This window comes from Hibiscus syriacus, unplaced genomic scaffold (assembly GCF_006381635.1).
Source record: "Hibiscus syriacus cultivar Baekdansim isolate YM2019G1 unplaced genomic scaffold, ASM638163v2 tig00110378_pilon, whole genome shotgun sequence".
NCBI lineage: Eukaryota > Viridiplantae > Streptophyta > Magnoliopsida > Malvales > Malvaceae > Hibiscus > Hibiscus syriacus.
Genome location: NW_024062712.1, coordinates 223,469 through 244,055, shown reverse-complemented (window position 1 = coordinate 244,055; position 20,587 = coordinate 223,469). Strand labels below are relative to the sequence as shown.

Genomic DNA, 20,587 nt, shown 5'->3' with positions numbered 1-20,587 from the left:
AGCCATCAGAATAATTGGTTTTAAAGTGTAGAATAATTTAACAAGTAATTGTTTCTTTTTTATTAGTTAGAACAGAAAAGTCGTTTAACCACCGAAAACAATGCATTTTTTTTAACTAAAGATAAAGAGACAGGGAAAACAGGACCGATTGCTTAAAACACCATTATTCAAAGATTGAATTTATTATTGTTTTTTTTAATATTAATATGCTTGTAATCATCTCATATATATTATATTTGAATTGTGATAAAATTTAGTTATCAGTATATTGTTATGTTCTATTATTATATTAGTATTAATGATATTTATCTGTTATCGTCAAGTCGAATGGTCTTTGTATTGTTTATTTATTTATTTTTAGTTGTTTGACTGATTTTTTTATATGATATTATTTTTATTATTTAGTGATTAGATTTTGTTTTTTTATAATTTTAAAAGAAAATGTTAGATTGATATAATTAGTCTATTTTAAATTTTGTAAACTTTCTTTCTTTAAAATTATAGATTTTACTGAATTTTCTTCTCATTTTATTGAAAATTATTATTAATAAAAATCCATTAACTATAATATGATAATGAGATTATAATTAAAGAATAATATTATGTTAAACTGTTTTTTTTTTTTACAAAAGGGTTTAGATCAACTCCTCCAGTCCAAGGTCATCAAGAGTAACGGTGGTAGGATTTGAACTTGGCCTTACAAGGTTAAATTTCTGAATCTCAACCACTTATACCAACACTCATTGGCGTTAAATTGTTTTTTATTGATAAATGATTATAAGATATTATTTGTTTAGATTTTTTAATTAATCCACACATACAGCTACGAAAACCCTAAACCACCAAGAAAAATAACACCCTGTGCATCCATAGTTGGATATCTGGTGAAGGAATCTCTCCGGCATCATTAACTGGGAAAAAAACAAAATCCCAGAAACTGTTTTAAAACTTTCTTTGGTTTTAATATAAATTATATCGAAAACCAACGAGAAGAAAGGCTAGTTGCACCAATAAAATTTGTCAACGAAAACGACCCACGTTTACTCCATATATATGTATATGGAGGATCATTCGTGCTTTCAAACATCATCTGTATTTGTCTCTTTTTCTTTTCTTGAACAACATCATTTGGCTTAGTATCTAAAGACCCTTTTTAGTTTCTTTCTTTCTTTTTTCTTTTGAAATGGGACTAAAACCTTGTTGTGATAAAGTTAGATTAAAACGAGGTCCATGGAAGATCGAGGAAGATCATAAGCTTGATGAACTTTACCTTCAACAACATTGGTACTTTTCCTTGCTGGCGAAATGTTCCCAAGCTTACTGGTAATGTTTTTCTTCTTGCATAGCAAGTGCTTCTGGTTATGTCTTTTGTCTGATTTGTATGGTCTGATCATGCAGGCCTTTTAAGATGTGGGAAAAAGTTGTAGATTAAGATGGATAAATTATCTAAGACCGGATCTTAAGAGAGGGTCTTTTACTGAATCCGAAGAAGATGAGATTATTCTACTTCATTCACGTCTCGGTAACAAGTAAAAACATCACCCAGTTCATGAACATATAAGAACAGATTGCAGATTGAGATTTTAATTTCAGGTGGTCTAAGATTGCTTCGCATTTTCCCGGTCGAACGGACAATGAAATCTAGAATCATTGGAATACTAAAATCAAGAAGAAGCTGAAGCTGTTTGGTTTAGACCCCGTGACACACAGCCTGTCGAGAAAACCGATGGTAATAAGAAACAAGAAAAAAGGTCAGAGGTTGTTCCATGCAAGGAGGCTGAAGAAATTGAAGTGACTTTTTGAATGAAACAAATGATTTGTTGAACGACTACGAAATGCTATGTCGAAGCTTCGATTTGGATTATTCATACACATCTTCGTTTTCGATGGAAGAATCCAACAATCCTTCAATGGCTGAAACGACATCGGCTCAGGAAGAAAACCCTTTAAAGCAATGGGTTGATTGTGTGGATTCATTTCTCTCATGGGATGATGTTCGCGTGTTGTGAGTACTATAAAATATACGCAAATAATGTGCAAGTATACACAATCGCTCAAGTAATATAATGATGAGTGAGTATCGTCTCCACAGGGATTGGGTGAAATTACGAAAGTCTAACCAAAGCAACGCACTAAATTATCTAAGTATAGTTAGTCTTGATATATACAAATGTCACGGCAATGGATATGTGTATGCTGGTGGATGCGGATTGATGGTGTGATGGTGTAGCAAATGGAAATGCAGTGGCAATGATGGATGTTTAATATTGAGTATGGTGAAATGTCAAGGCAATGAAAAATGGTAAAAACAGTAAATAAAAAGATAAATAAAATAAATAAAATAAGAAGAAAATAATCCTCACGTGACAAGCTTCCAATGAAATGAATGGTAAAGGATTGGTCTAAGGTTGCTAAACTTATTTCTCAAGTATATTTAAGCTATCTCGTCTTTACTTACTCGACAGGGCTTTCCTAAGGTGTTTAAAAGAACCTAACAGAATAGGATGCTAAGGCATCTGCTCTCACTCAACGATGTTGGACAGCCTACCCTATTGATAAAGACACCTTTTTTAGTCGTTGAAATCCTTTCCTAGTCTCTTCCGAGATCTAAGGGATTAAGTTATAATATTCCTAAGCCGGTTCAAAGCCCCTTGAAAATACCATAACCCATTGCTTATGAGGATCTTATCTTGCGTTTCTTCTGAATACTTACAAGTATTTTTAGCTTAGGATTCTTCCGAATACCTAACCTTCATCTAAGAGATGGACATTTCCATGCCTCTTACAAGCCTAGATGGTGAAGCATTCATAAGCAAAGCAAATAAAGAACCCAAAATAAACTCAAATATACCCTAAAAAATAAAGTTTAAACAATCGTTTAACCAACCACCACCAAATAAGTTAGTTCATGGTGGGGTTCGAAATATCCAAACACAAAGTCATGAAAATATTCGTTCCAACAACCCATAAATTAATAGAAAAATAGTAGCAAAAGGGAAGTGAGAAGAAGCCTTCGATGCACCACCGGAGGTCTCCTCTCGGCCACCACAAACCACCTAGCTCGCTAGCTCCTTCCGGCGCCTAGCTTGCCACTCCTTGGAGCTTTATCAATGGAGGAATATCCCAAGGAAGAAAAAAGGAAAAGAGAAAATAAAAATGTGATTTTTTTCTGCTATATGCGTGTGCTCTCTGTCCCCCCTTTTTTTTCTCTCCCATGAGGTGTCATATATAATAAAAATATCTTGGGGTAATGATGAGGTTGTTGGGTGCAAAATACCCCTCATACCCCTAGAATCACATGTTGTGCATGAACCTTATCCTCCAAGTGGCAGTGGTCCTTTGGCAGCTCTGGCAGGCGGTTATAGCAATCCTTCACGTGCAGAGACAGCTGTCCAGTGCCAGCTGTCCTTATGCAGAAATATCTTTTTGTCTTTTTCTGCGCCAGAAATGCCAAGGCATTTCAATCTGCTTTAGCAACGTGTGATGCCGCGACATTACTTCCCAAAGAATCCTTTTTCTTGTTATTCCTTGCACACCATAAACAAACTGTACCTTTCCCTCAAACAGCGCCATTAAGAAATAAAATAGCACAACCACCACAAATGCAACTATATGCAACTATATGATCCTAAAATGACTAAAATGAGCTTTTAAACAAACAATAACTTAAGTGAAAAGGCTTTAAAAGTAGCATTTTTAGGAAGTTAACACACCCCCAAACTTAAGCTATTGCTTGTCCTCAAGCAATGGATAGCAGTTACATAAGCATAATGTCATGGCAAAGTTCGATAGTAAGACAGTAGGAAAAAATTGAATTTCAACCCTCAGAACGATAGGCTTCAACATGCTAGACTTATCAAGAATTCATGTACTTTTCCCTAGGTCAAAATCCTTTGTGGTAGTGTGTGTGCGTGATTGTATCCAATCTATACTTAGCGAATTTAGACAATTTCTAATCAAGTCCCCTAGTTTTTGTCAAGGCATTTACTTATCATTAAGCACATTTTTACTCCCTTTTTTTTATGCTGTTTCGAAGGGAGTCAGCTCATCACACCTACTCTCCCACACTCTAGATGAAAGGGAGCATACCTTCCATCCCCGAGCTAGTTAAGTAGAGTCATCCCGTGACTTCTTTCATTCACTCATATGCACAAGGCTTCCATTTATTAAAGAAAGTTCCAAGAAATACCACGGCAAAGAGGAGTGTCCCTCTACAACTATGCTTAAGCATTTATTCACAGTTTCATTTCTAAGTGAGTTTGTTTTTTATTTTTCTTTTAAACACCATACTACATTTCAATGCCAAGACTAACTAAAGTTCCTTCATAAAAATTTCCTAAATTTTCTAAGTATAGAAAACATACAAATCGTGTAAATATTTTTCACAAAGCATCAAGCCCTAGAGTGAGTTCTATCATTCTCAACAGTCATTTACATTCAGATTCTAGCCTAACAAAATTATCATCATCGGGTATCCTCAAAACATTTCATATAACTGTCCTACCATTTACTGATGCCATGGCATAATACTATGCTAATGCTATCATGCATATGACCTACCAAGAACAATACCTCCCCCAAACTTAAGGGAAGCATTGTCCTCAATGCTTTAAAGAGAACTAAACTAACTAGAAACTATATGTTATGCAATGAAATGCAACTAAATGAAAATGGATGCAAGAGGGGTACCTCAATGTTTACGTGGTGGTGGTGCTTTAGAGGTGCTAGCAGCTCCTCGTCGGGTGCGCTTTCGGATAGGTGCTGGGCCGGACTCGGAAGAAGTGGAGTAATAGTGTGCAATGCGTCCAGCCGTGGTCTTGGTGCGGCGACCACTTTGTTGTGCATGAGAAGGATTGGGTGCTGGGACGGGGCTGGGTGTTTCTTCGACAGGGACAGTGGGCGGATATTCAGGAGTCTCGGACCGGTGTGTATCAGGAGTAGGGTCAGCAGCAGGAGGATCGGGTGCATTGTGCTCAGGCTCTGGAGATGCCTCGGCATTGAATGCCGGTAGAATTTCGTCTGGGAAACCAGGGAAATTCCGTTGACCGTGGGGAATAATTTCTTGAAACAACGATTCCACCATAGCATCTCTATGCTTCACGTATCCAAAGAAATTACGGATGTCACCGTGTAAAGCATGCAGTTGAGCTTGAGTCTGCGTCACATCTTCCTCGAGAGCAAGTAACCTTGCCTCGGCATTTGATTCTGTAGTACCTGCAGATTGCTCATGAACAGGGTCTTTAGACTTGGGATTTTCAAGTCCCAACAATAGTGGAAGTCTAGCCCTAGTGATGCCCGATAATCCAGGTAAAATTTCATCAAAAGCATTTTCCTCAACCTTTTTCTTATGACATAAAGCGGTAATTAAATTAGGAAACACCAAAGCACTTGCCTTTTTACCCAAACAGTCATGAACTTGCTGAACAATAATACGACCCACATCGATCGGACGTGATACTATCATAGAATGTAAAAGCAATAAGCGTGAAAGTGATACTATAGTGTTGTGGGAAGTGGGCATTAGTTTATGCTTGAGAAAGTGATTCCATAACTTTGCGCGAGGCTGAAGACGTTCTCGGTTGACCGAGTATCTACTCGTTTGTCGTCCATTCCACTCAGTGTTTTCAAAACAAAGGTCCTCCAAGACCCCATCGTATGTGTTGCTATCGGCTTCCTCTTCGAGCATGGCATGGCCGTCTACTACCTCCTGTAAATGAAAATAACAATTAATAGCAGTGGATGTAAAATGGATTTGCTTACCTCGAACGAAGATGGAGTGTTGATTGGGCTTGGAAATGTTCGCATAGAACTCCTTAACTAATGAGGCGTTCACCGAACCAGGATGACGGGCAAACTCCTTAACGATGTCCATAACATCGGGTCCAAAACCACCATCGGTTTCCTCGGTAAAAATAAATCCCAACTCAAAAAAGAGTTTTCGGTTCTTGACGTTTTGGAACCGAGGCTTGGCCTCATCGTTCTCAAACTGTTGCAAAGCGGTCGTGTCGGTTGGAGCTGGTCTTGAGCGCACCATTTTCAGTGTTTTTGAAGTAAGAAAAATGAAAAAGGAAGAAGCTTTTGAAAGCTTTAAAAACTTGGATGTATTTCGACTATGGAGAGAATAAGGGAAGAAGATGAGTAAAAGAGAGAGAAAAAGTAAAAGTTAACATGAAATAGAAAAAAATGAATAAAGAAAGAGAAAAGAAAAAGTTAAAAATTTGGGAGGGAAAAGGGGTGATAGGACGGTTAAGAGAGAAATTAGTGGGTGGGGGGTTGTGCATGTATAGGGAAGGAAAAAAAATTGCCAAAAGGTAATGATGGTGATAGGACAAGTCTGTGGAAAGAGAAAAAGAAATGTCATACATTAAATTAAATAAAAAGAAACAAATCAAAAGAATATCTCTCCAATTAATGCTCTGTCCTTTCCTCCCTTTGGTAACCGCTCCTTGTACGGTTTGCAGCAATGTGGTCCCTACAAATCAGATCAAAAATTAATTACAAAATAAAATAAAATAAAACTAAAGAAAAAAACTTTAATGTTAAATTTTATTTATGCACAGACACAAATTCATGCCGAGGCATCGAATTTTGGTTCTCCTCTGGGCACGCTTCAGTATCGTGCAGCCGTAACACGTCCTTGTTGTGCGGTGGTGGAATTCCATTGTAGGCTTTCAGACGCTGGCCATTGACCTTGAAGATCTTCCCATTGTCTATTCTCTTGATGCCAACAGCTCCATGGGGATAGACATAATGCACCTCAAATGGCCCTGACCATCGAGATTTTAGCTTCCCAGGAAAGAGTTTAAGTCTGGAGTTGTAAAGCGAGACTTGGTGCCCCACATGAAAATGTCGTGGCATCAGTTTTTGGTCATGCCACTTCTTGGTTTTCTCCTTGTATATCCGAGCATTCTCATATGCTTGTGCTCTAAACTCTTCCATTTCATTAAGTTCTAATAATCTCTGCTCCCCAGCTAGCTGAGCATCGAAATTCAATCGCTTGATAACCCAATAAGCTTTATGTTCAAGCTCAACCGGGAGATGACAAGCTTTACCATAACTAACTTGAAGGGTGACATCCCCAAAGAAGTTTTGAATGATGTTCTGTACACCCAAAGTGCTTCATCCAACTTTGGCGACCAATCCTTTCGCTTTGGGTTCACCACTTTCTCTAAAATCTGCTTGATCTCTCGATTAGATATCTCAGCTTGGCCATTTGTCTACGGATGATATGCCGTGGCAATCTTGTGTCGAACTCCATATCTCAACAATGCATTGGCAATCAACTTGTTATCAAAATGGGTTCCTTCATCACTGATGATAGCACGAGGTACTCCAAACCGAGTGAAAATATACTTGTGCAAAAACTTGAGTACGATCTTGGAGTCATTCCTTGATGTTGTTATTGCTTCCACCCACTTTGACACATAATCCACAGCAAGCAATATATATAATTTTCCTTCAGAAGATGGGAATGGTCCCATGAAGTCGATACCCCACACATCAAACAGCTCTATCTCCAAAATATTTTACAGCGGCATCTCATGTCGTCTGGAGATGTTTCCAGTCCGTTGGCATCGATCACATCCTTTGTAAAATGCTTGGGCATCTCTAAACAAAGTTGGCCAGTAAAAGCTTGATTGCAGGACCTTAGCAGTAGTCCTTGCTCCACCAAAATGGCCTCCACTTGGGGCCGAATGACAATGGTACAAAATATCACTTTGCTTCTCTTCAGGTAGACATCGTCTAATGAGCTGATCGGCACAATGTTTGAACAGATATGGCTCATCCCAAAAATAGTGCCTTGCATCGTGCTTGAACTTCTTTTTAACCTGACTATTCAAATCAAAAGGCATAATTCCACTAACAAGAAAATTAACAAGGTCAGCGTACCACGGGATTGCCGCTGCATATAAAATTTTCTCATCAGGAAATTCCTCTTGGATATCTACAGTGTCATGGAATTCAGAATTGTTCTCTAGCCTAGATAAGTGATCAGAAACTTGATTTTCAGTTTCTTTTCTATCTACCACCTCTAAGTCAAATTCTTGCAAAAGTAAGATCCACCTAATAAGTCTAGGCTTGACATCCTTTTTGTTCACTAAGTATTTTATAGTCGAATGGTCAGTGTGAACAATAACTTTAGTGCCTATTAGGTAAGGTCTAAATTTATCAAAAGCAAATACTACGGCAAGTAATTCTTTCTCAGTGGTGGTGTAGTTCAATTATGCTTCATTTAAAGTGCGGCTAGAGTAATAAATAACATGAAAGATTTTACCTCGGTGTTGCCCCAAAACAACTCCTACGACATAATCGCTTGCATCACACATCAGCTCAAATGGTGATGTCCAGTCGGGAGGGACTACAATGGGTGCCGAGATCAGTTGTCGCTTTAGCTCAGTAAACGTGCTGAGGCATAATTCGTCAAACACAAAGGGTTGGTTTTGTTGAAGCAATGTGCACAAGGGTTTAGAAATATTGGAGAAGTCTTTGATAAACCTTCTATAGAATCCAGCATGTCCAAGAAAACTTCTTATTTCTTTGACCGAAGTTGGTGGTGGCAATTTTTCAATCACTTCAATCTTTGCCTTGTCCACCTCAATACCCTTGTGTGAAATTTTGTGGCCTAATACAATACCTTCAGTCACCATGAAGTGACATTTTTCCCAGTTTAAGACCAACTCAGCCTCCTCGCATCTCTTGAGAACTTTTGCTAAATTGCCGAGGCATCGTTCAAAGTCGTCCCCACAAACAGAAAAGTTGTCCATGAAGATCTCCAGAAAATCCTCAACCATATCTGAAAATATAGCTTGCATACAGCGCTAAAACGTTGTCGGGGCATTACAGAGTCCAAAAGGCATCCTCCTAAAAGCAAAAGTGCCATAGGGACAAGTAAATGTAGTCTTCTCCTGGTCCTCTGGTGCGATGGTAATTTGATTGTACCCCGAGTATCCATCCAAAAAGTAATAGAATGCTTTGCCGGCCAATCGATCCAACATTTAGTCGATGAAAGGTAGAGGAAAGTGGTCATTCTTCGTAGCTTTGTTGAGTTTTCTATATTCCATACATATCCTCCATCCGGTCACAGTGCGAGTGGGTAATAGCTCATTATCCTCATTCGTAACCACCGTCGTGCCTCCTTTCTTCGGAACACATTGGACAGGGCTCACCCATGAGCTATTAGAGATAGGGTAGATCACTCCAGCATCAAGCCATTTCAGAATTTCTTTCATCACCACTTGCTTCATAACAGGGTTGAGTCTTCTTTGTGGTTCAATTGAATTGCCGTGGCAATCTTCTAGCAGAATCTTGTGCATGCAGATCGTGGGACTAATGCCTTTCAAATCGGCCATAGTCCAACCAATTGCTTTCTTATGTTGCATCAAAACACTTAACAAACTTTGCTCTTGGTTAGCAGTAAGGTTAGCGGAAATAATCACCGGAAAAGTCTCATCGCTACCTAAGTAAACATATTTAAGATGCCCTGGCAAAGTCTTAAGCTCTAGATTGGGTGCATGCAATAATGAAGGCTTAGGAGAAATGAATTCATCAAAATTCAGAGGTTCAAAATTCATACCTGATCTAACTTGTACTAAGCTAGATTGCTCCTCCAAAATTGGAAAGTCGTCGGACTCCACTAAGCTTTCATCATCCACCCAATATTCATTTTCTGCTAGCTGAATGAAGTTGTTCTGGCAAAGATGTTCAGTCTCTTCTTCAATCACTTAGTTCAATTCAGATATGCCTTGGCATTCTTCAGTGTTATCAACATATTTGATCGTTCTAAAAACATTGACAGTCACACACTGATCAGCCACTCTCATGGTGAGTTCACCTTTTTCACAGTCTATCAAGATACGTCCAGTGGCTAGGAAAGGTCTTCCCAGAATGATTGGTGCCTTGGCATCAACTTCACAGTCCAGAATTAAGAAGTCGACTGGAAACACAAACTTGTCCACCCTTACTATGACATCCTCGACTCTCCCTTCAGGTTTAATATGGGATTTGTCGGCAAGTTGTAAAATAACTGAGGTGGGTCTTGCATCTCCTATGCCAAGCTTCAAGAATATCGATTTCGGCATTAAGTTGACACTTGAACCAAGATCACATAAAGCCTTTCCAACGAAATTAGCTCCAATTGAACAAGGAATAATGAAGCTGCCCGGATCATTTCTCTTTAGCAGCAACTTACTCAATGAAGAAAAAAATTTTGTTGCCGTGGCAACAATCTCTACTTTCCTCTTCTTGGTACAGATGTCCTTCATAAATTTGGCATACATCGGCATCTTCTCAACAGCTTCCAAGAGAGGTATATTGATATGGAGCTGATCAAGAATGTCTACGAACTTCTTGAACTGAACTTCATCATTATGCTTCTTCAATCTTTGCGGGAAGGGTGGGGGAGGTCTAGCTTCCTTAGCTGTAGGAATAGAATTTTCTTTTGCCTTGGCATCCGAATCTGGTACCTTGGCAGAATCCTCCTCCTTGTCCTTCTCAGAAACTCTATCATCTTGTAATTCAGCTTCAGTAGTGGGATTAGAATCATCATGTTGTGGCCCACTATCCTTGACTTGTCGATTGATTTGTGTTCCACTCCTAAGAGTTAACACATTGCAGTGCTCTTTTCCAGGCCCTTTAGTGACTTCAGTATCACTTGGAAAATGTCCTTGCTGACGCTCTTGCAATGCCGTAGCAATCTGACCAACTTGACCTTTCAAAGCTCTCAGAGACGAGCTATGGCTTTGAAGTAAGGTGCCTTGACTATGAAGTAAAGCTCCTTGATTCTTAATTGAAGTAGAATGGTCTTGCAGCATTGTCTTCGTAGTAGATATGAATTCTTGAATTGTAGCTTCTAAGGAACTTATGCTCGCTGAAGATGAAGCTCCTTTGTTAGCAATATTCCATGGCATAGCATTTTGGTAACTTTGAGGCTCATTGTGATTCTGCTGCCTAGTAGGTTAGTTAGCATTGTGGGCTCCTTGATTTCCCCATGAGAAATTGGGATGCTGACGCCATCCAGCATTATAAGTGTTTGAGTAAGGATTGTTGCTGCCTCGATTGTAATTACCAACAAAGTTGATGGACTCATGGTTGGTTGGGCATTCGCTCTCGTGATGATTGCCTTGGCATAACAGACATGCCAGATTAGTTGTTTTTCACTTCCTTCACATCAGTGGAACATTGTAAGTTCTTCAACATATTAGTAATAGCTGAGAGTTGAGCGGACACTAAATCTTTGGCTTCTAACTCGAATGCTCCAGGTGCTCTCCTCCCACTTCCAAGTCTTGAGGAAGGAAATTGATAATCATTGTTAGCAATTCTGTCCAAGATAGCAAACGCCTCCGTAGGTGATTTGTCCAGCAATGTCCCATTTGCCGAGGCATCCAGTAACATCCTCGTGGGTGCATTGACTCCATTATAGAACATGACTACTTGAGTCCAATCATGAAAACCATGATTTGAACACTTTCGAAGCAAACTCTTGTAATGATCCCAACACTCATACATGGATTCGTCGTCGCCCTGGCAAAAAGATGATATTTCATTCCTTAGCTGCGTATTCATGTTTGGTGGGTTGTACCTCAATAAGAAACTCTTGCAAAGATCGGCCCATGATTCCATCGAACCGGCTGGTACACCACTCAACCAAGCTCTTACTCGGTCACGCAATAAATACGGAAAAAGCTTTAATTTCAGAAAATCCTCATGCACTCCTTCTTGGCGGAAAGAATCACAAACTTCCAGAAAATTACGAATGTGCTGCCTGGCATCTTCAGTTGGCATACCCCCCCAAACTGCCCAATGGAATTCAACATGTTGAACATGACTGGTTTCAGCTCGAAATGTGCAGCTTGAATTTCAGGTGCCACAATCCCAGGATTCAGATCATCCAACATCGGATTTAAATGATCTCGAATAACACGAGGCCTGATAGCAGGTTCAGCATTGTTTAATGCCGCGGCATTCTGATTTCCGTCATCTTGACCAATGCCTTGGTTTCCAATCTGATACATATTTCCTTGAGCACGTCTTCTTCTTCTAAAGAGTCTTTTAATCTCAGGTTATATTGGTTCCAAAGGCTCTTCAGAATTTCTTCTAGGTATACACTAAATAAACTTGAAAAATAAAACAAAAATATCAAGTAAACAATACAAAAAATAAAAATACAAAACAAAATAAAATGCTCTGGCAAAACTAAATAACTTCAGGCTGCCAATCCCCGGCAACGGCGCCAAAAACTTGTTCGCGTGTTGTGAGTACTATAAAATATACGCAAATAATGTGCAAGTATACACAATCACTCAAGTAATATAATGATGAGTGAGTATCGTCTCCACAGGGATTGGGTGAAATTACGAAAGTCTAACCAAAGCAACACACTAAATTATCTAAGTATAGTTAGTCTTGATATATACAAATGTCACGGCAATGGATATGTGTATGCTGGTGGATGCGGATTAATGGTGTGATGGTGTAGCAAATGGAAATGCAGTGGCAATGATGGATGTTTAATATTGAGTATGGTGAAATGTCAAGGCAATGAAAAATGGTAAAAACAGTAAATAAAAAGATAAATAAAATAAGAAGAAAATAATCCTCACGTGACAAGCTTCCAATGAAATGAATGGTAAGGATTGGTCTAAGGTTGCTAAAACTTATTTCTCAAGTATATTTAAGCTATCTCGTCTTTACTTACTCGACAGAGCTTTCCTAAGGTGTTCAAAAGAACCTAACAGAATAGGATGCCAAGGCATCTGCTCTCACTCAACGATGTTGGACAGCCTACCCTATTGATAAAGACACCCTTTTTAGTCATTGAAATCCTTTCCTAGTCTCTTTCGAGATCTAAGGGATTAAGTTATAATATTCCTAAGCCGGTTCAAAGCCCCTTGAAAATACCATAACCCATTGCTTATGAGGATCTTATCTTGTATTTCTTCCGAATACTTACAAGTATTTTTAGCTTAGGATTCTTCCGAATACCTAACCTTCATCTAAGAGATGGACATTTCCATGCCTCTTACAAGCCTAGATAGTGAAGCATTCATAAGCAAAGAAAATAAAGAACCCAAATAAACTTAAATATACCCTAAAAATAAAGTTTAAACAATCGTTCAACCAACCACCACCAAATAAGTTAGTTCATGGTGGGGTTCGAAATATCCAAACACAAAGTCATGAAAATATTCGTTCCAACAACCCACAAATTAATAGAAAAATAGCAGCAAAAGGGAAGTGCGAAGAAGCCTTCGACGCGCCACCGGAGATCTCCTCTCGGCCACCACGAACCACCTAGCTCGCTAGTTCCTTCCGGCGCTTAGCTTGCCACTCCTTGGAGCTTTATCAATGGAGGAATATCCCAAGGAAGAAGAAAGGAAAAGAGAAAATAAAAATGTGATTTTTTTCTGCTCTATGCGTGTGCTCTCTGTCCCCCCCCTTTTTTTTCCTCTCCCATGAGGTGTCATATATAATAAAAATATCTAGGGGTAATGATGAGGTTGTTGGGTGCAAAATACCCCTCATACCCCTAGAATCACATGTTGTGCATGAACCTTATCCTCCAAGTGACAGTGGTCCTTTGGCAGCTCTGGCAGGCGGTTACAGCAGTCCTTCACGTGCAGAGACAGCTGTCCAGTGCCAGCTGTCCTTATGCAGAAATATCTTTTTGTCTTTTTCTGCGCCAGAAATGCCAAGGCATTTCAATCTACTTTAGCAACGTGTGATGCCGCGGCATTACTTTCCAAAGAATCCTTTTTCTTGCTATTCCCTGCACACCAAAAACAAACTGCACCTTTCCCTCAAACAGCACCATTAAGAAATAAAATAGCACAACCACCACAAATGCAACTATATGCAACTATATGATCCTAAAATGACTAAAATGAGCTTTTAAACAAACAATAACTTAAGTGAAAAAGGCTTTAAAAGTAGCCTTTTTAGGAAGTTAACAGATGATAACTTTATTCCTCTGCAAGAAGAAAATTCATTTCCTCCCTGGGAAATTAGCCAAATAGGTATATGAAACATAGTTTTCTTTCGAAATTTCTCTGGAAAAATAATGATTCGGGTTGATGAAGGTTTGTATTTAGGCTTTGAAACTGTACTTTATCAAGAAAGTGATGTTTTTAGAGTTTAATTTCACTTTGATTTGGTGAAACTGTATAGATTTCTTTATATAAGCAGTGGAGAAAGTAAAGAGACTTTACTAGATAGTTATGTTGTACGACAGTTTAATATAAGACTAATGAAATAAACTACTAGAAATGTTAATATTTTTTTAACATTTCCGGTAAAAAGATACCTAAATTGATATTTTTTTCTACCGAAAATATTAATTTTTCTACCTAAAATTAATATTTCCGATATTAACATTTCTAGTAAAAAAATAACATTTTAAATAGCGCTCTATCGGAAATATTAAAAAAATATTAACATTTAGCATTATATTAGACTATCTTTCTTTAGGCATCCCCGTACATTATCAACCCTAAAGAAACCTTTAACTTTCAATGATTAGGTGATTTTAACCTCTAAAAATTAAAGCATGTTTAGTTCACTAATAATTTTATTTACAGCCTAATAAGTCTGAAAGCTGAACAGCTTACGCATCAAAATCATTTCTTTACAAAAAATAAAAAAAATCAAACATAAGTTTGGTTTATATTTCGACTATTATTAACTTATTGTAGACTAATGCCTGCTGTCATCAATTTAATCTTAACTTATCGCCATTGCTATCGTCATTGATTTATTATTATAAGTTTTGTATAAATAATTTATGGCTTCATTGTTTTATTTAATTATTGCCATTCGCCAATGCATTAGAATATTTTAAATTTTCGTCAAAGGGTAAGCCTGATAAAGTTTTCTCTTCTTTGGTTTAGTTTGAAAAATTATTTATTAATTAAAAATCATTTTTGATTTGTTTAAGTTTAATTATAAGAATTTAAAAATATTTATATTTTAATATTATCTTCAACAATGATATGTGCTTTTAAATAGGCTTTATTGGAGTTCGGTTAGATCAAAGATCAATTGATATATAAACACAGGGAGTATGCCACTCGGTTCGTTCTTATATAAATTAATTAAACCATCACAATTGAATAAAATAATTTAATTTTATCTCAAAATTAAAATAATTAATTTAAAATAAGGGTCACAATTTGAACATTTCTTATACAATTCACTAAAAAATGTTCAATAAGATTATAGCACGCACTATAAGAATTTATATTTTTATTGCTCATTTAATTATTAAAATAAAAAAATTAGTCACAAAAAGTATGTTATTTATAACGAAAAATATTTTTGTAACTTTTGAAACAATTAATTGTGATTTATTTTTATTTGGTCACTACTCAGATAATAATTGTGATAATTTTAAAGTTCATCACAAGTTATTAGTCACTTATAATGTTTTACTATGACAAAAGTAAGTTGTTATTATTAATTAATCACTAATATAAAACTCAAATTGGCGCCGAAACATTATAATAGTGACAAATATTAAGCAACAACTATTATTATTCATAATTGTGATGAAAATATGTTGTCACTAGTTTTAGTTGATGGTTTGTGACGACAAGTAATTTTTTTACTAATTTTAGTTGGTAAATTATGATGACAATTATTTGTCACTAGTGAAGTGAATAGTTGTGTCAAACTTCTATTTGATCACTAATAAAATGTTTGAATTTACATCAACGTTTTTAATAGGAAACGATATAATAGTTATGACATATTAAGTGGTCACTTTTATTATTCATAATTGTGACAATTATATTTTTTCACTAGTAAGTTTACCATTTTATAATAGTATACCTATGATAGTCTTAAATTACGTCACAAGTATCACTACGAGAATAATGTTTTACTGACAAATTGATAGTGACTATTAGTAATTCTGTCATAATATTAAGTTTTTGGTGAACAAAAAATTGCACGATTAATAAAAATAATTGTGATATATTTTTATTTTGTCACTGTTATAGTAATAACTAGTTTTTCAAAAGATAAATTTTATTATTACTTTATTTTTTTTATTTAAGGATTTTCACCACAACGGTTAATATTTTGTTGTGATAAATATTGACATCAATAAAAATTAAAATTATTGTTAAGATAAACTAGTTTGCCAAAAGGTAAATTTTATTAGTACTTTATTATTTTAATGTAGGACTTTCACCACAATGAGTAATACATTGTCAAATATTTTTATTTATTTTTTAGTATAATTAAATGACAATTGGTATTATTTTTGGTTCAATATATTATATGTTTACATTTTAAAATCAACCTACTTATGGTTTATATTAATCTTCCAAAAACATATTTTATATGAGAAATCATAGAAAATTTAATAAAATTATAATAATAATAATAATTAATATTATATATATTAAAATAAATAAAATTTATAATAATATTTTAACCTAAATATTATTTTTTATTAACAACAAATATTTCTTTCTTAGTGTAGTGGTTAGACATTGCACTCTTTCCCTGAAGATTCTAGGTTCGATCATCTTAAAAACCATGTATTCTATTAATTTATCAAAAAATAACATGTGAAACCATCAACCAATTAATCTAACGGGCACTATATATATATATATATATATAACATATGATATATATTATTTAATATATAATAAATTATATTATTTATTGTATTCAATATTTATAATAAATAGTTTTAAAAATGATTTGCACAATATTATCCAAATATCATAAAATTTTTCTAAAAATTATTTTTTAAAAAGTATAATTTATTTTACGAAGTTTGTTTTACGCGAAACAAATGACCATATATAAAAAGTCTAAAAATGAAAAGGAAATGAAGAAAATAGTGACAAATGAAACCCAATAATAGCCTAAACTATTAAAAATAAAGGGCCAAATTTGTACAACAAAAGCAAAGATCAGATCCAACAATGTTTATTTCCCACCTCTAGAAAAAGCGAGTCACTTCGAACAAATCAATGCTAGCTCAGTTCAGCTCATCTATGGCTATGCAGAGAGCGATTCAAAGGATCCACACTCTCTCGGTGATACCCCGCGCCTCAAAAGCTTCTCTCTTAACGCACCCAAAAGTTTATATTCCTGTTTTCATATTATTTTAGTTTTATTATTTTTTCTAATTTCTTTTGGTTTTTAATTTATGTATATAATCTTACCTAATACCTAGATAATATTTTTAAGCACCTATTTGATTTTTGATTTATTTTGTCTCTTTGGAAGTAGAAATAATCGTTTGGGTGATTAAGAAAATTGCCAAAGAAAGTTAAATATTGGTTTACTTGATGAATTATTGAATTTCTTTCTTCCTTTCTTCAGAATGTTGTGTGTGTGTGTATTGCTTAATCTGTTTTTTTAATGGCAATGACAGTAAATTTTCTTGATTCATGCTGTAGAGATTGTATATCTGTCCTTACTGAAATTCTCATGTGTCATGTTGAAAAATGAATTCAGGTAGATGTGGAATATGCAAATGGCATCAAGTTTAGCTTGTCAGCAGAGGTTTTGCGAGTTTATATCCCTGCTGCTGATGGCAAGATTCTGTCAATCGGCGGTGAAAAGGTATATATTTTGCTCAATCTTCTGGCATTGAGCACAAAACAATAACTAATGTCTAATTCTTTGATAAAAAAAATATATATGTATCTAATTCGAGGTGTTATCTTTCTTTTAGATGAGTAAGTTTGGTTTGTGATTGCTTGAGGTTCCTTTCTCAGGTTATATCCGGGCGACGCCATGTCAGGATAATGTCTGACAAATCTGTAGGGATGTAGGGAACTATGGGGTAAGGTAGCTGTCGTAACCGATTTTGCCCGGTCACAAAATTTTACTTGACGGAAAAAATAAGTGATTTGATTTAGAATATTTTAGGAGTCACCATTGATCTTTTTGGTTTAGGTGGTCAAATACCTAAAAACAATCTTTTAAAATAGTTTTTAAGAAACATAATTTAAAAGATAAACTGTAGCGTTTAACCAAAAATTCATTCTTTTTAATAATAAAAAGGGATTCGTGGTCGATTACGTTTGGGGATGATTAACATCCCACAACGCCCAAGATTGGTACTTTATTAATTATAAATTGTCTTTATTATTAAATTAAATATTCAAAATGTATTTAATTTATAATCCTATTATTTCAATTTATAATTTTAAGAAAATCTATTAATTTATATATATAAATAAGATATTTATTTATTTAGAAATATCAGAAAATGACTTATAGGTGCTTTAAGATAGCTCTTTTCTTAATATTAAAAAATAAATAAATATTAAAACATTTATCTAAAAATAAAAATAGATATAATTTATAAAAGTATATATTTATTTATTTAAAAATATCAGAAATGAACATCCAATTGCTTTAAGACTGTCATTTCTTAATTTTTGAAAAATATATATTTAATATAATTCTTTAAAAGTAATATTTAAACTTAAAAATAATAATAAATAAATAAATATATTATTATATAGATATTATATAATAATGAAATGATAATAATAAATGTTTAAAATAAACATATAAATTGAAATACAATAAATATATGACAAAATAATAAAAATTAAAAATATATTAAAATTAAATATTTAAAAATAAAGCTTAAATTACCTATTTGTTAATGTAGTGACTAAATAAACTTATATCAAATTCAATATCAAATTAAATAAATTGAAATATGCTTTCAGGATTTAAAAAATTAATAAAATTATGAGGGCTAAATCGATTATTTGCCTAAAATATATATATATTATGTAAAAGATTAAATTACAATAAATTAAAATTTGAATACCAATTATAAGAATCTAAAATATCATTCAGTGACTAAAATGTAAAGTTATAAAACAGAGGACTGCGGGTATAGTTTACCCATATGTGAAATTACACATATACCCTCCCCAAAACGGCGTCGTTTGGGGAGGGGTTAAATACCCCAAATTACCGACCTTCTTCTCTTATTTTTCTTTTTTTCCTCTCTCTCTAAAACTGAGAGAAGCATTTCTTCTCTGGCTTCTCTATAGGTTCCCTCATCGGAGGGAATCCGGTAGCCAACCGGCAGACACACGCCGCCATTAGCTCCGCCGCCGACCACCGTATTCGTGGTCGGATTTATAAAAACACTCCAAATTACAGCTTATTTTTTTCTTTATCTAGATCTAAAGTGGGTTTTGCTAAAACCCTTTTGATTTCCCTAATCTAAAAAACCGTAGGTATTACCTTCGGTTTTCACGGTGAAACTGACGAGCAGGATAAGTTTTCTTCTTTTTTCTGTCTATTCGTGGTTGATTGTGATCGTTGGTAGTGTTATATTTGTTGTGTTTCTTTTTTTTCTTTTTTTTGTTCTCCTTTCTCTGTCTGGTTGCTCTCTCTAGTTGTCTCTGCCTTTTTTCATTTATAGTTAGGTGGTTTTATAACCACCACCGAGTCTTGCCTCGGACCAGTCCCAAGGTAAGTTTGGTGAGTCACCGAACTTCCAGTGGTGACGTGTGCGGCTAGGGCTGGGCCTTCTGGAGCCTTCTGTTGAAGCCGTGGCAGTGTGGCAGCATATGTCAAGGCGGTGGCAACGGCTGACTGACGAACGGCGGTCAGGTGGCCCTAGGTATCATAACCCTAGGTTTCTGCTGGGATCATCTGGATCGTTGGATCTATGTTAGATCCAATGGCAAGGAGAGTGGCGGCTAGGATGGGATGATACAAATCCTAATCAGTTTAGGGTTTTCATTGGGCTCCGGGTTTTGTAATTGGGTCATGTAATCTGGGTCTGTTTGTAAAATAATATATAATAATAATAATAATAATAAATAATAATAATAAATAAATAAATAATAATCAAATGAAGAAAAAAAACGAGTGTCTTCAGTAGCTTCTCAAGTTATTCGTTTGATCATCTTACTTTATAGGGTTACGTTTGGTTGGATTGAATGTGTTTTTCCCTTGTTTATTGATACTTGTGTTTTTTGGGTGGACGGTTCAGGTTAGTTTTGATGATTTGCATGAAACCGGGATATATTCTTGGGACTACTCTATAATATTGGGAGCAACAAGTTTACCCTCATGAGAGATTATATCAAATCATTGAAGAAGCATGGACTCAGCCAGGTTCTGTCTAAAAGGAAGCCATTGAAAGACCTCTGATACCCGAATTAGTCCCTCTAGAACACCGATTTAATATCTTAGTCTTATCAAGTTCTTTGTGTTGCTCGATTTTGTCGGAGGTTGGAATAACGCACGAATTATTTTGGAGCATCCACGTGGTTTAGTTTCTGGACTCAACTTGTTTTCCAGAAAAAGAGGGATTTGGAACTTGGTATCATTGCGTGTAGAAACAAGTGATTTGCTTTCCATCTCCATATTACTCTTGCTTCCCTTCTCCTATGGGCTGAGAAATTGTGATGTTTTTTCAATTAATTGTTCTTTTTATATGTTAATGAAAATAGAAACTGCTCATGTACATGTCTGAATCTGAATACTATAATGAATATCAGGTTCGAATCTGATGTTGTCTGTAAAATACTCTGGTCGGATGTTCGAATATGCAACCCTCATTTAACTTTATATGAAAAATTTGATC

The 20,587-nt window shown here is 35.4% G+C and overlaps 1 pseudogene; it reads left to right on the top strand.

The window, feature by feature from the left end:
* The first annotated feature begins 1,886 nt into the window (after positions 1 to 1,886).
* Positions 1,887 to 20,151, top strand: LOC120121726 (annotated as a pseudogene).
* Positions 20,152 to 20,587: the final 436 nt, after the last annotated feature.